We start from the raw sequence: 16,344 nt of genomic DNA, 5'->3' as shown, positions 1-16,344 counted from the left end.
CAGTTCCCAATTTTTATGTAACCTTCCTACAGACTAAAAGGCATTGGACTGTGACTAACAATTATGGAGCAGCAACACACTAGTAAGGTATTCACTCTCTTTTCCTAATACTTTTAGTGTTAGGAAGCCAGCACTGTGCAATACTGGTTCAATAGATTCAGGGCCCTGATTTTTTCCTAGTGCTGCCCCTGCTTTACCTAGTCTGAGTGATTGCAGGAGACTAATCCCAAGAAAGGTCTAGGTCCTTTTGTTACTTATAAAAATATATTTCATAATTTTAATGAATTGATAGCGGAGTTATATATTTTTTTTTTTTGTGCATTTAGCTATAAGTTCCACATTAATCCAAACTACTTCAGTCAGCCCAAAGTGGAATGAAACAACACTCAATTGGCACCTCCTATGAGTGTTAAGATATTTTTATTATTATTATAATACTGGATTTTTATATCGCCAATAATTTGAATCCAAATTACTTCAGTCAGCCCAAAGTGGAATGAAACAACACTCAACTGGCACCTCCTATGAGTGTTAAGATATTTTTATTATTATTATAATACTGGAATTTTATATCGCCAATAATTTGAACAGTGCTTTACAACATGAGGGCAGACAGTATAGTTACAACACAATTCAATCCCGGAGAAATCAGAGGACCCTGCTCGTTAGCTTACAATCTAAAAGGTCACTGTCACTTTAGGAACATTTGGGAGTATGGAACAATAAACATAAAATATTTTAATAGGGATAATGGAAAAAAATATTTCAGAACATGTACACATACTAAATGATATCACCTGAAAGATTTTTGTTTCTTCTTTTGGGGTCAGTTATGGCCACTGATGGGGATTTGTGTCTTGTGGCTGAAGCTTTTGCTATAAAATACTTGACTGATTAGCTCATTTATTCTTAATTATTGCAATAGCAGTTGAAAGTCAGCATTTGATGATTTTTTGTGTTTATGTTTGTGATTCTGTAATGAGTTCCATTTGTTATTTGTAAGTGTGTATTGTTTTAGTGGTGCATGATGCTGCTTTGTTCTTTGCCGTATTATTTTAGGCTCAGAATTCCAAGTCTGGTTTGATGTGGATTCCTCTGCCTAAGTGTGTTTCTGTTTATCCAGCCCCAAGCACACAGCACATGTTTCACTATGATCCTTTATTTCACCACAAGTATAGTGCTGTCTATTGTAAATACAGATATTTGAGTTTTTGCCACTTTGTTGACAACTTGAAACTCCTAAAATAATAATAGGAGTGCCATGATGTGCTCAGAATCAGCGAATATCGCACTATAGATTAAATGGTTGCAGTCATTTCAATAATGTTTCTGAATGGACGACCTTAGCTTATTATTAACGTGAAGCATTAGGTGGATCTAAACCCAATCACAAAAATCTAACAAAATATGTTTTAATGTGTTATTATATTTTCAAATGTTGTTTTCAATCCACTCATGCATGCAACTTTTATTAAAATGATACCTTGGGATCGTGTCTGCCAAGTCCCTATTCAGGTTCTTGTTGGGGTGAAAACTCCTTTGCATCGATCCCCCTTTACACACACCCCTGACTGACACTACAAGCTGCTATGCCAGCGCACATTGTACAGGCAAGTTGAATGTTGTCACTATCAGGAAGGCATTCCAGAGCAGCTGATGCTGGAGTGAGTGTATGAAGGCAGGAAATCGATAAAAAAGCTGGAGTTAAACAGCCTACAGCCAAGATTTGAACCACGTACATACATGCTGAATGTATCCAAGTTGATTGATCAACTTGTGTACAACTGGCCTGTCAGATTTTACATGTGACAATTGCTAGTAGTTATTATAGCTGCTAGCAGTAATCACTGTGTTCTCCTGAGGCCATAGCTCCCCCTGCCCCCCCCCCCCCCCCCCACTGGGAGACACACTGGCTTTGCAGGAAGGATTTCCCGTCAACCCTGACTGTGTTGATGGGAGAATCAAGCAATTTTCTTTACTGCAACCCAAGAAATTCAAGATATGCAAGAAATTCACTCCATCTATGGCAGCTTAAGAGAGACTTGGCTTCAATGGACAGCCTTTACTTGTACAGCACAATACATTGACATGCTGAAACCAGCATGATCAGTTGTTTACTGATGTGTGATATCTCTAATTCTGGCAATCCAGTGGGCAACTCCAGAGCCTCTATCCTCCTTCCCTCCTGTCTACCTAATGTTTTTCCATTTGCCTCTTCCCCTCAAAGGTGGGATCTGCAGTATTATACAGTGAATGCAGAGTGCCCTGGTAATATCCCCTTAGAGGGTAGGTTCAAGGCAACCCTGCGCTCACAATGTGTCCTCAATCTTTTCTAGACGTTATTGAAATCAGAAGACTAAACAAAGACATCTTTTTTCTTCTTGATTACTGTGGGATACAGTTTCGGATTGAAGAAGAGTATTGCAGCTTGGTTGTGGACATTTCTAAAAACAAATAGCCTAGAGTTGGGTTTTAAAGGTTGAAGCTATTCTGCTGTGCTAACACAGTGTAAAGGCTTGCAAAGGTTGTGCCATAATTTAGCAGTGGAAGCAAGAGAGGCATTTGTCCTGAATATACTGTATCCTGTATATCTCCATGCATCACCCAAAACTGTAAGAATCCAGTTATTTTCTGAATATAAAAATACTGAACAATTGACAGAGTTTTGTTTAAGATACTATAGCAGTCATTGACTTGGTACTTTACAGAACTGCTGAGCAAGGGCTATTCCTATTTACATTTTCTCGTAAGAGATTAAAATGCAAAATTCTAGTGTCTGTACAGGATCATTTGTGCAGTGCAACTTATTGCGACAGAGCACTTTTGATTAAATATTCTTTACAGGTCTGGCTTTTTCAATTCCAATAATGTATATCTTTACCAGCAGAGCAATTGCAGAATTTTAATTATTTTGCCAGCTAAAAGGACAAACATAAGAACGAAGAGAAAAAGGACTACTTCTGTTCAAAGGATTACACTGAATAACAAATCCCCTTGGTAACTCATTCAATTAACATGTTGCACCATTTTACTTAAACAACTGCTGTGCTTAATTCATTTTAATGTGTTTTAGCCCTTAGTCAGTTTGAGCTCTCTAAAGACAGAGGTGGGAAAAGATTTGTTGGATGGCTTTGTGTATGTGCTTTAATCTACAAAGCTGTGATTAAAAGTTTCTTCATTTAGTCTTAAAAATAAAACTTTAATGACTTTCTAGGGTAAAAACTAGCTTGCTTGTCACACTGAATACAAGCCAACATAGCAAAAATGATTGACCCAGCCGACATTATGTTGTGGCACATGTGGGGTGAACATATTCTTATATTGTGTAAAGCAGGGGTCTCCAGACTTTCTAAACAAAGGGCCAGTTTACTGTCCTTCAGGCTTTAGGGTGGCTAGACCATGGACATTGAGAGTCGAAAAGGTCTTGACAAAAATACTGACACCATCTTTGTCATTGGGAGAAATTGTGCCCCATCGTTGGGGACAGTGGTAGGAATTGTGCCCCATCGTTGGGGTCAGTGGGGGAAATTGTGCCCCATTGTTGGTATCATTGGGATGAGTTGTGGTCCATCATTGGTGTCATTGAGAGAAATTGTGTCCCATTGTTAGTGTCATTGGGAGGACTTGTGCCCCTTCATTGGTGTCAGTGGGGTAATTGTGCTCCATTGTTGGTATCAATGGATGAAATAGTGCCCCAAGGGCCAAATAAAAGCAAGCTAAGGGTGGAATCTGACCCCTGGGCCGCAGTTTGGAGACCACTGGTGTAAAGGGAGCAGTTGGCTGTTGGTTGTTGAGAATTTCCAACATTTCAAATCTCTGTATTGCTAATTAATTTTTCCAACTGTACACCTACACATAACTATTCCTTGGATGATGAATGAATAGTCATTCTTACTTTCTGTGGGTAAGAAGGGTGCACTTTCTTCATCTGTGTCAACTGAAAGTGCAGTTGTCTGCACCAGCACCTGGGGAATTGGCAGAGCGTAACAAAAAGAGACAAACCATGGCACCAGTGAAGCTCCTACGTATAATAATCTTGACAGATATTCCATGCTGAGGAAACTTTCCTAATAAAACACTTCATTTTTGTTATTAAAATTAGGGTTAAACCCCAACAGTTTGGTACCTGAGGCTGTCTGTTATTAATCCCTACATATAATTGTTGGAAGCAATATCTTGCTTGCAAATGTAAGACACCATATGGGCATGTAATTCCAAGTTAATTCAATTATTCAATTAGAAAATAAGCATTAATTTTAAAATGGACCCCTCGCCATTTTTATAGAACTCCCGTCAGATTTATAACAGCTGCCTGTGTTGCCCTTCCTTGCATTGTGGTAACTGGTCTCTACTGGTAAACTAGTCCCTACTGTAATAAAAATGAGTGTGTTCATGATTGAAGAGAGATTGTGCTTACCCTCTTGTCGCCTCACGCACACTTTGTGAACATGGTCTGTATAAAATGTAACATTTGTTATATCTTTTCAAATGACAAGAACCTTACAGAATCTATAGGTAGTTTTGTACTCATACCTGATGCTATTGACTAACCCCTGCCTAGCATTTTCTGACATCTAGGAGACAATTGATAGAGAGTGAGACACATAAAGTAATCATATCATATCTTTGCCCAAAATATCTCTACCTCTTTGCTTCCAAAACCTTTTTATTTTTCCTCATAAATTTCCATTTTATTGCTATCTAGTCTGGATCACTTCTTTATTTTCTTTATATATCAGAACGACCCAATAGTATATTTTGTTATAGTGCATAAAAGCTAAACCTAATAACAAAATAGAAAAAGAAAAATACCTAGCTTATCAGTTCGTAACGCCTTACTAGATTACTTTTTTTCTGTAATTGCACTCCTTTGTATTGGGTAAGAAGTTTGAATATGGCATAATGAGAATTTATTGGCATGCAATTCATACATGTAATGTAGTTGTTACATTGACTGTCAAGATAAGCCCAAAGCAAAAAAAAAATTAATAAATAAGCGAAGAGTTAACATGACTAGGGAGGCAGGGGAATCAAGGAGAAAGAGGGTTAACATTAAAGATCAGGAGATGTAAGGTCACTTACTAAATTGGTGAGTTTGTAGAGAGAGGAGGGGCTTTAGGAGAGTCTTCAAGGTGCTATTTGAAAGTTCCAAGCTGTTTGAAGCAACGGATGAGGAAGAAACTTCCCACTCTCCTGTCCTGTGTTGGGTCAGTTCTCCTTGGTAGTCATAGTGGCCAGGTAGTTGGGGTTTTCTGAGGTGTTTAAAATTTGCTGTGATATACTGTATCATATTAGGGACCCATCTAAGGTATGCATTCCCCTGCTGAATACCAGTTAATGGTCTGTTGACTGGGAAGTTGAACATAGAGGTATCTGTGGAAAGTTGGGATTGTCCCCGAGCCGGAGTGGTGTGGCTGGGGACCTTTATGTAGATATGCAGCTACAACTTGGATGTTTGTTTCTTTTGTGCCTTCAAAGATCACCAGCCTTTATGGTTATTGTTGTTATCATTATTTTTTCTGCTTTAAGGAATGTTCTTATATTTGGTTACTTGTTGATAAATGGATGCTATGGCCCAATTTTTACTCCAAATTGATTATGGTCTGATTATTGTAGATAGGTTGAAGTAGAAGTGATTTGGGAGCATAGTGGTCTTTGTTACAATTGGCTGGTGACATCCATTGTGCTTTAGTCATGTTTATTCATGTGCTGGTGACTTTAAAAGATGCTTAAAGCAAACCTGTGTTTTGCCCATGAAGAGAACGAAGACACTGCTTGTTGCTGGTATGGAAGAGCTTATGACTCATTCTCCTTCCTCTCATGTGACTGCACTGGAGCTTGGTGATTGGCCTAGTGCGGTCATGAGAGAGAGTCCTCAGTCCTGTGTAGACTAAGTTTAGAACAACCTTTAAAGATGAACTCTGACCAAATGCATAAATTACATATAGCACACAGCCTCACCGGGAATACTACTTTGTTTCTGTTTCAATGTGTGGTAAGTTTTGCTGATCCAGTCCATCTTACCTTTTCTAGACTCTGAGGGTGGATACATCATAAAGAGCATGCATTCCTCTTGCACCCTCCAGTCTCAGATTTGGACTCGCCACCCCCTCCCTGCTGCAATAGTCTGGACTTTTAGGACGGATTTTTATTTTTTTGCATTTCTCCTTACCTTCCAACTTGAACGACTCCCTGACAGAATAGCATTAGATGCCTAGCCATATTCTTAGTTCCTAAGTTACTATGCTGGATGTCAGTCTTTCTGTCACTCCCCGAGTTCATGGCCATTAACATCTTATATCACTGAAGGGTACCAAGCCACACATCATGCCTTCATCTGATACTCCTGCAAGGCTTTTTGGAAGCTGTTTCCAGGAGCACCCAGAGCAGAATATGTGAGAACACGAATAAGGGCAAAGTTTGTAGACTTTCTGACTTTAGCCTGTGTAATCTATATTCTGCCTTGGATCAGCAAGACTCTTACAGATAGCTTAAAGTTGTTATTTAAACTAACCACTCATGAGCATAAAATGAAATTCTACATGGGCCATTTTTTCTCTGATAACTGGGTATGTAAGGAATAGAAATGAGCATTACAATTGAACATATTCTCAAGCTAGTCAGTATGCAGGGATGTTTGCCATCAATGTCTAACTTTTGGGAAAAAAAAGTCAAAGAGAAAAACACAAAAAGTTGACCAATTAGCTATCTCAGCATCATTGGAAGTGCACAGTGCAGTTGTCTATCTTTTTCCCGAACTACCTGGAACATATGTTCATTCATCTGCAATGGCTTGGTTTCATTTACTTCCATGGAAAGCTACTTTCCTTTTCCGGCTTTCAAAGTCTTTCAGGGAAAGAAAGATTGAGCGATATTATTCATAATTTGCTCTATGTTCTGTAACGATGGTTATGTAATAGCAGTAATTGTATCAACCCATCTAATGAGCCTTTCTTCCACTACCATGTATGACAGATTAATAGCCCATGAATTCATTTTCTGCTTGTTGTGCTTCACAAAAGTATTTCACTGAGCAATTAATAAACCAGTAAAGAAAATAATTCTGTTGTTTTCTTTATTAATATGATGTTAACTCCAAACAGAGAAGCATCTTACAGGCGCCTTTTATCTTGTTCCTTCAGTAAATTCCTCTCTAATTTGTGACTGCATATAGAAAAATGGTTCATTACTCTCATTCACGCTCTTGTGCTGTTTTCTTCTAAGAACTACAGTAGATCCTCTAGAAATTGCTAAATAGTTTTGTGAAATCTACCCATTTAAGAATGTGACAGAAAAAAGTTATTTCCATGTCAGGATTTGGCAAGAAAGGGACCATCGAGCATTTAATCAATAAAATGCAGCACTTTAAAGGCCAGTAGTACCTAAATTATCAGTTTTTTTAATGTATTGTTGATTCTAAGGCCATAACTAGTGCCCTTCTCTTGCAACTCATTTGCCCAATAGCTTGTTTGTTCCATATTTTGTAGAATCAATTTGGGGAGTGGAAAACATTGTTTGGCTATAAAATGAACAAAGCACTTGGAACTGAGAATTCTGATGAGGCGATCTCTCAGTTTTCTCTTTTAGTATTAGATGCCATCATGGAATTCAGATTGCCAACAAGCATACAAAGCTTACGTGTGTATTTAAGTAATATATTATTGTGAGCTGTGTAAAAAATGTTACCTCCCCGCTCCTTCTACCTTATAATAGAGAGCATTGGAAAAGCCTTTGCTGTCACATGAAACAGAAGCTCAGGCTCCCCTGTGTCAGAGAGCGGTGGCTGCAGGGGAGGGGAGGGAGCACCTACAAATTAGGTGGGGGGGAGCCACCAGGTGAAGTCACGGTTCTGGGAATTTAGAACCATTGTCGAAGGCTCCCTAACACGAACTGGAGCAGATTGAAAAAATGTATTTCCACTGATCTCATTTATAAAGGGTAGAAAGCACAGGTAGGAGGAGGGGGGATGTTTTGTTACACCACTTATAGTTAGCCTTTACTTCCACTTGAAATGTCATTAATGGATAAAATTAAAGGAAACCTGTTACAAGAGAAATACAAAGGATGGCATTGCTGATGTCTTAGTTTCCTGTCTGTCCCCCTTATCGTTTGACTTCATTACTTTCTGGGTGCCAGATAAAAGTTAAGTATGCAGCAAGAAAAGTTAAAAAAATTTGACCTTCATTCATTTGCAGGGTGATGACCTTTAAAATATTGACTCTAATAAAGTAACCCAGGAAGTCACTTATGACAATCTACATATTTCTGTCATGGCAGACTTTTCAAGAAGTACCCCTTTCAAATGTTCTAAATTTAAAATATTGCCACCAGAAAGAGAATGCCCCTTTCCTCCATGTTGGGGGCTATTACACTCATTCTCCTGTAGACTATACTGCAAATCACGCTGGGTTTGCAAGAACTTCTACGCCCATTAGTCAACTTCAAGGTGGTAAACCCTATCTTATGTCACCATAATACCTGTTGATGAAAATCAGTCATGTGTCCACGTGAAAGGATATAAGTTTTTTAAGTTGTCATCATGTTTTGTCATATGACCCTTAGATGGCTAATGGAGCTCTTTTTTAAAGTTTAACTTAAAAAAAAAAACATTCAGATGAAAGGGTACTTTTACTTGAAGTTAGGTTCACCATATGTTGCTATTGTCCCCCCTAAATTAGTTGTGCAGTTGGCATAAACCTGCAGTGTGAATCAACTAGATCATGTAAAGATTGTCTTATGTGTCTGCAAAAGAGGACATTACAATATTATAGTACACTCATATCTGTAGTAAATAGATTTGGTGTTTTATGTGTGTTGCAGGTGGGATGGGACCACCAGTGTTGTATATGTATGTAGACTGGATGAATGCAAAGGTTTAATCACTTACATGAAGGATTCTTAAAACCAGAAAGCAATTTTCAGTCAGCTTACTCTCAGGAATGTGGGTTCTGACACCTTTACACAGCATATTCAAACATTGACAGACATATAAAGACAGGAGGAAACAGGTGATCAAAGCAGTAATAAATTTGACAAAACAGTTATTTTAAATGGACCCTCTAAAGGTTTATGCCATAATGTGCCATCTTCACCCGGTCTTCTTATCCGGCTCACGCACTCTGGCCATTTGAATGGCTGGGCTCCGATGATGTCACTCCCAAGCATAGGCACAGAGGTCACCTTTGCAGCACAGTGCTGTCTGCTCTTAAGGTATACTCAGTGTACTGTGAATGCAGCACATACTGTAAATGTGCCAGTGATGTCATCATTTGGAGCCGATGTGAATATCTACTATACAGCACAAGCTGTGAAGCCGCAAGCTGTCACAGCCGGGTGCCCACACTGAAGATGCCGGCACCAGGGACACAGGAAAAACGGTAAAACAGGCTGCGGGGAGGACACCACGGGATCGAGGGACAGGTGAGTGGCTGTTTTTTTCTAAAGTCAGCAGCTACAGTTTTTGTAGCTGCTGACTTTTATTTTTTTATAGTTTGACTGGAACTCTGCTTTAAAGTATACTTAATGGCAACATTTTTTTTTTCAATTTTTGGATAGAGTAGAGAGGGATTACAACACTTGTCAGGTACCAGGAGATATTCATGGTACCTACAGGTAAGACTTTTTTATAAACTTACCTGTAGGGAAAAGTTTAAACTTAGAGTTTAATACCACTTTAGATAAAAAAATGCTGGTTTTCTAATTATTTTTTCTAAATATTTGTGACAAAAGATACAGTTGAATAACCAATTGGGGTGGCCATAGTTTCTGATACAAAAAATTATAGGAATTCCAAGATCATTGTCATGGAAAAATTAGGTAAGGGAAAATCTTCCAATGGTGAAACCTGTTCAGAGGACAGTAGTCTAAGGCCCCTTTCACATGGGGTGGACTCCACTTGACTTGACTTTGTTTAGGGAGGATCTGTCTGCTGATCTCCCCTGAGCAGAGCAGAGCGAGTGGGTGACAGGTTCTTGTCCACTCTGTTTATGCAGAGCAGACGCGGACACACCCATGTGCTTGGAGTGGACACAGGCACCGCTGTCTGTTTATGCCCTCCAATTTAATCTCCCCAGATGGAGGGTAACAGATTACCTTTTGTTTGTTTTTAGCACATTGGATCGGATTGGAGGTAGGCTGGTGTAAACGGACACAAGTTTACATCCGCTGCTCCACAGAGGAGGATGGAGGGTCTGATCAGGTCCACTTGAAAAACAGACAGGCAAACCAGGTCAGACTGATTATGTGAAAGGGACCTAAAGGGGGTATCTCATGTGAAAGAGATCACCTCTAACTTTCTGCTGTGCCTCTTGGGCCGGAAGTGAAAATAAATCTATCTAAGTGATTCTTACAAATTTACTACTCTCTCCAAAACATAAAAAAAGTTTTTGCTTTATATAGGTTTCAAGCTTGGCTCTGCCCTCTTCCACCTCTTTATTTGTCCGTTAATCGAAGGTCAACTTCCCTGGCAAATAGAGAGGTAGAAGTGTTGTGGTAAAGAAGAGACACCATCTTTACCCCAACAACAGATAAAGAACTGATATTAAGAAGTGCAAAAGTAATATCTCCCCAGCTGGCTCTTTAAAACCAAAAAGATTGGTCTGTTAATGTGATGATCAACTTCTCTGACAAATAGAGGGAAGAAGTGTAGGGAAAAAGCTAATTTTTATACAAATTCAGCTGCCTGTACTAGAACATCTACAAAATGTTTTGATGTGCATTTACAGTGAGGGCAACATTTGATTTTGTCATCATATACTCAAGTCTGAATTACCCAGGTTTGTAACATATTTACTGTAAAGCCAGTTTCAGACAACATTCTGTGAATAGCTATTCAGTAAAACTGCTATCTTGGGTGACTGAGGTATCTGTGGCATATTTTCTAGAAGTTTCCTTAGATATGAGATGGTTATCAGTCAAGCAGTCTAATACTCTTACTACTACAGGTTACTATGTCTGTGAGCACTTGTGCACATGCCTGCATGTTGATAAAACAAGGTAAAGAACACATTAAATATGTTCTATCATTTTATCCTATCCCCCTTTCCTCCTTCATTGCCATGAACATGCCTAGCTGGAAAATCCTAAGTAATGACTACAGAAAAGTCTTTCACAAGAAAGATAATTCTGAAGCTGGATTGTGCCTTAATGTCCAGCCACACTTTGATTTTTTTATAGCTTGCTCCTGCATCCAACAGAGAAGGTTCTGTCTTGTGTTGGATGCCAAGATTAAGGCCTGTGCTTTATTTAAAAGCATACTAGTTGTATATGGTTCTGAGAAAAGGATCAGGGTGAAAATTTGCTTTTACTGTTTGCTTTACCTTAAAGCGGAGCTCCACCCAAAAGGAGAAGTTTTGCTTTAAGGACTTGTCCCCTATTCCCCGTAAAGGATTGGCACCTTTGGGAAGTGGGGGGAGCGGGTACCCGAAATTGACAGGTACCTGCTCCCACTTCCAATGTGATCGCCTAGGCGATCAGAAGCGGAAGTTGTCCTCCTCCCCTCCCTCCCTGTAGTCTTCTGGGACATGTGACAGGCCCCAGAAGACTACGGGGCCATTCAGGAAGCGCAGCGCTACTCGCCCATGCACAGTGGGCAGACGGCTGTGAAGCCGCAAGCTGTCACAGCCGGGTGCCCACACTGAAGATGCCGGCACCAGGGACACAGGAAAAACGGTAAAACAGGCTGCGGGGAGGACACCACGGGATCGAGGGACAGGTGAGTGGCTGTTTTTTTCTAAAGTCAGCAGCTACAGTTTTTGTAGCTGCTGACTTTTATTTTTTTATAGTTTGACTGGAACTCTGCTTTAAAGTATACTTAATGGCAACATTTTTTTTTTCAATTTTTGGATAGAGTAGAGAGGGATTACAACACTTGTCAGGTTTTTTAATTAATCTCTGTGTCTCCAATAGGGTGATTCGCCCTATTTGTCCTGTTTACCTTTATCACTGAAAGTAAATCAAAATTTCAAATTTTGGTTTGTCCCCAGAACAGGAATAGAGGGAAAATCTTCCAGTGTGGACACTAATTCTGGCGATCCTGGTGACAACCAAGGATTCCCTTCCTTTGGAGGGATTTGTTCTCCCTGTTTTGGCTATGGGAAGGAAGTAAGCTATGCTTTGATATGTATCTCAGCATTTGTAGACATTAAACAACTATAGCTACCAATCTAGTTTTGGTCCTTCGGATTAAAGTGATGGTAAAGGCAAGATTTTTTTAACCTTCCTCTTGTGTTAGGGTCGGCACCGACCCGTTTTTAGGTTTTATATGCAGAAAATAACCTTATAAAAATGTTTATTGCATCAAGGCTTTATGACTTTGTCAGGAACCTCTATTTCAACAAAATAAAAAACAAAAAATTGTTTTCACTAAATTATAAAATGCTCAAGTTGAAATTATGACCTTTGTGTTGTTAGGGTCGGTTTCGACCCAGTTATAAAAATAAGATTATAAAGCAATAATTAGAGCCAAAACTGAAATCATAAGTTCACTGTCAACCAGCACACTGACAGCCAGCTCCTCTACCAATCATGTGAGCTTTAGGGGATTCTCATTTTGCCTTTTTTTCCAGTATACCTGCACAAAAACAAAACAAACAAAGACGAGCATGTCTAGACATGTGAGGCCAATTCAGTATAGAATCGGTGACTTGCAGAGTGCACATCTCCAATTTGTAGCATGCAAAAATGAGAAGAAGATTTTCATTGAGCCAAGTTCTGGATAATATTTTTGGTGAAAATGAGGGAGAGGACACAGAGGAGCATAGTGATTTGGATGAGCAGGTTTCTGAGGAGGAAGACAATGTGGAGTATCATCCAGAAGACACAGACACATCTGATGAGGAGGCCACCGGTGCTGAAGCTGCTCCCGCTGAAATATTCAAGTCCAAAAATGATAAGATCTGTTGGAGCTCAGTACCTCCTGATGTACATGGCAGGGCAGTTGCTGCAAATGTCATCAAAATGACCCCTGGAATCACAAGGTTTGCTGTGATGAGAGTCAGTGACATCAAGACATGTTTTGAGCTATTTATGCCATTGTCACTAAAAAGAGTCATCATTGCTATGACAAACCTTGAAGGAAAAAAAGTCCATGGCAGCATGTGGAAAGACATTGATGAGGAATGCCTGGATGCCTATATTGGTGTTCTTCTTCTTGCTGGAGTGTACAGATCCTGCAATGAGGCCACTGATAGTCTGGGACGCATCGACAGGCAGAAATATTTTCTGGGCAACAATGTCACTTCAGACCTTTGAAATGATATCAAGAGTCCTCAGATTTGACAACAGAGATACCAGAGCAAGATCTGAGAAGCTTGCTCCCATCAGGGATGTCTGGGAGAGATGGGTGCAGCTCCTTCCACTGATGTTCAACCCTGGGCCAGTGGTGACAGTGGATGAACGTCTTGTCACTTTCCGAGGAAAATGCCCCTTCCGGCAATACATACCCAGTAAGCCAGGGAAGTACGGCATAAAAATCTGGGCAGCCTGTGATGCAAAAACCAGCTATGCCTGGAATCTACAGATTTACACAGGCAAAGGTGCAAGTGGCATCCCTGAGAAAAACCAAGGAAAACGTGTGGTCCTCAATATGACTACTGGACTGCAGGGTCACAATATCACTTGTGACAATTTTTTTTTACCAGCTATGACCTTGGACAAGAACTTCTCAGGAGGAAACTTACCATGGTGGGCACAGTGAAGAAAAATAAACCTGAGCTGCCTGCTGAAATCTTGCAGGTGAAGGATAGGGCTGCACTGTCCACAAAGTTTGCTTTTACAGACACCACCACTGTTGTCTCAATTATCCTCCACTATAACAAAAACAAAGGAGGAGTGGACAACCTGGAGAAGCTGACTGCCACCTACACTTGCCAGCGAATGACCAGGAGATGGCCAATGGTTGTCTTTTACAACATCCTTGATGTGTCTGCATATAATGCATTTGTGTTGTGGACCCACATCCACCAAGGATGGAACTCAACCAAAAATAAGCGGAGAATGTTTCTTGAGGAGCTGGGAAATTCCCTTGTCAAGCCACACATTGAGCGAAGGGAACCGGTGCCCCGAGACCCAGATGCTGCAGTCTTGGTCAGACAGCTGCAGAGGTCACCTAGCACTTTGTCCACGCCAGCATCCTCCTCAGCCAGCCCTGCCTCAACATCATCCGCCACAACCACAACCCCACTCAGGCCACCTGATTCTAAAAGAAAGAGGTGTCAGGTCTGCTCAAGCAGTAAGGACAGAAAGACAAATGTACTGTGCTTCAACTGCAACAAATATCTCTGCAAAGAACACACTAAAAGTGTCACTTTTTGCCACACATGCATCTAAACACACACGCACACACATACGTGTTCTTGCACACAGATTTTTACTCTGATTTTGTTTTTTATTAGTGTTGGAACAAGTAATTGATTTCTATTGGTTTGATTTGCTTGATTGGTTGTTGTTTGTTTGACCTTGCAAATCTATATTTGGTTATATTTATGATATATATATATATTTATATAATTTGTTCTGTTTTTCATTTTGTTTGTACTAAAGTTCTATTGCTGAAAAAAAGAGACTTTTTTTTGCCTTTTTGAAGTAATTATATATATGGGTCGAAACTGACCCGTAACACCATAGATGTTACTATAGTTAATAATATTAAAATGAAAAAATAAACAAAACAAATTTATTTTAGAGATGTGTTCTAAATCCCCTCAGTAATAGTCAGGTGACATAACAACCTTTTATTTATTTATATGATTCTCTTCAGGTTCATTTTACATTGTTTTTTAATTGAAATCGAGGGGTATACTGACAAAAAAAGGCCCAGGGGCCCACACCAAAATTATTAAAAACAATATTTTCATGGATAAGGAAGCCTGACAAGGTAACCAAGATATGAGAAACAAATTGGATGATATATAACTGTTTTTAGTGTATTTTACAGCGGATTTAAGACACGGGTCAAAACCGACCCGTTAAGATAAGAGATGGTAACAGGAAACTAACACAAGAGGAAGGTTAAAATAACAAATGTGTCATACTTACCTGCTCTGAGCAATGGTTTTGCACAATGCCCCTATCCTCTGCTTCTTGAGTCCCCCGCTGGCACTCCTGGCCCTTCCCTCCTGCTGAGTGTCCAAACAAGCCAAACTACTTGCTATTGGGGCACCCAAGCAGACCCACTCCCGAGCCACTGCTCTGTCTGTCCATTCACAAACAGAGCTGCAGCTTGGCTCCGCCCCCTCTCAGTCCTCATTGATTCACTGGCTGCAATTGACAGTAGTGGGAGCCAATGGCTCCCACTGCTGTCTCAGCCGATGAGGAGGGAGAGTCCCCAGAGAGCTGAGGCTCCCGTGCACATCCCTGGATGGGGCTCAGGTAAGTATTAGTAATTTATAGCCTGCATAAAGGGGGAAAACCTTGAACCTTTACAACCACTTTAAATCAATCTAACCCCGATAAAAATAATAATAATAATAATAATACAAATAAATCAAACCCCAGATCAAAAATAACTGGGAGCTATTAGGTATACAATAGTCAGGCAGAACAAGATAAATCAATAACTCTTTTTTCTTAATTTATAACTCCGTTAATCTTAAAGTTTACTTAGAAGATAAGATGTTAAGTTTAGTGATTTCATTAAAAAATTGAAGACATTGTGAAAAACAAAAGATTTTCAAGTAGCAGCCACATTTATGACTGGCTTAAAGGTCATATTGTTGAACCTAAACATCCTTTTTTTAGTGCCTCATAGCTGCCAAGGTGTCCCCTTTAGAGCTGTCACTTTCATAAAATATGTCATTATTTGTACATCTCTCAGACTGGCGTGTTACTCTATACAATGTTAAAGTTATGCTATTCTTTGCTGAAGGGGAATTTGAATTCCATTTTTTTCCTGGTCTGAATATAAACTAGAGCATTACCAACTTCTACTGTTGTCACAAAAATGGGTGCATTTCCCTACAGCCAGTGTACTCTGTAATTGAGCTTATGTCTAGCAATTGAGCCAAATTAATGCAGCAAGCCTTTCACAGAAGTGTGTTGATAGAAACCCTAAATCCATAAAATCTTCTCAAAATGTTGTTCTTTATTTTGGAATTACATTTTTTCCCATTCTTCTACTCATGTACAAAGCAAATTCTACAGTTGACATTGAAAACTTACACACTGGAACCCTGGAGGCAATGCCTAAGGGTAATAAGCATTTAATTAAGTGCAGGATTTCTCTCTCAGCATCCTGAATACATAACAAGCTTTGTATTTGAACATATACAGTAACTTTGTTTAAATAACAAGGAATAATACTTCAGCATCTTTGGGAAGTATACATAAATCTTGGGATTACAAGTG

General features: G+C 39.6%; 1 protein-coding gene across 7 annotated transcripts in view; it reads left to right on the top strand.

Moving 5' to 3' along the window:
- The window catches only part of RARB (retinoic acid receptor beta), a 960,987-nt gene that overhangs the window by 805,229 nt on the left and 139,414 nt on the right, over positions 1-16,344 (top strand). The gene's annotated exons all lie outside the window — the stretch shown is intronic.

The sequence above is a fragment of the Staurois parvus genome, unplaced genomic scaffold, assembly GCF_062004578.1.
Source record: "Staurois parvus isolate SC_StPar_1 unplaced genomic scaffold, SC_StPar_1.0 ptg000021l, whole genome shotgun sequence".
NCBI lineage: Eukaryota > Metazoa > Chordata > Amphibia > Anura > Ranidae > Staurois > Staurois parvus.
The sequence above is the reverse complement of the archived record's forward strand: the minus strand, read 5'-3'. Positions and strand labels throughout refer to the sequence as shown.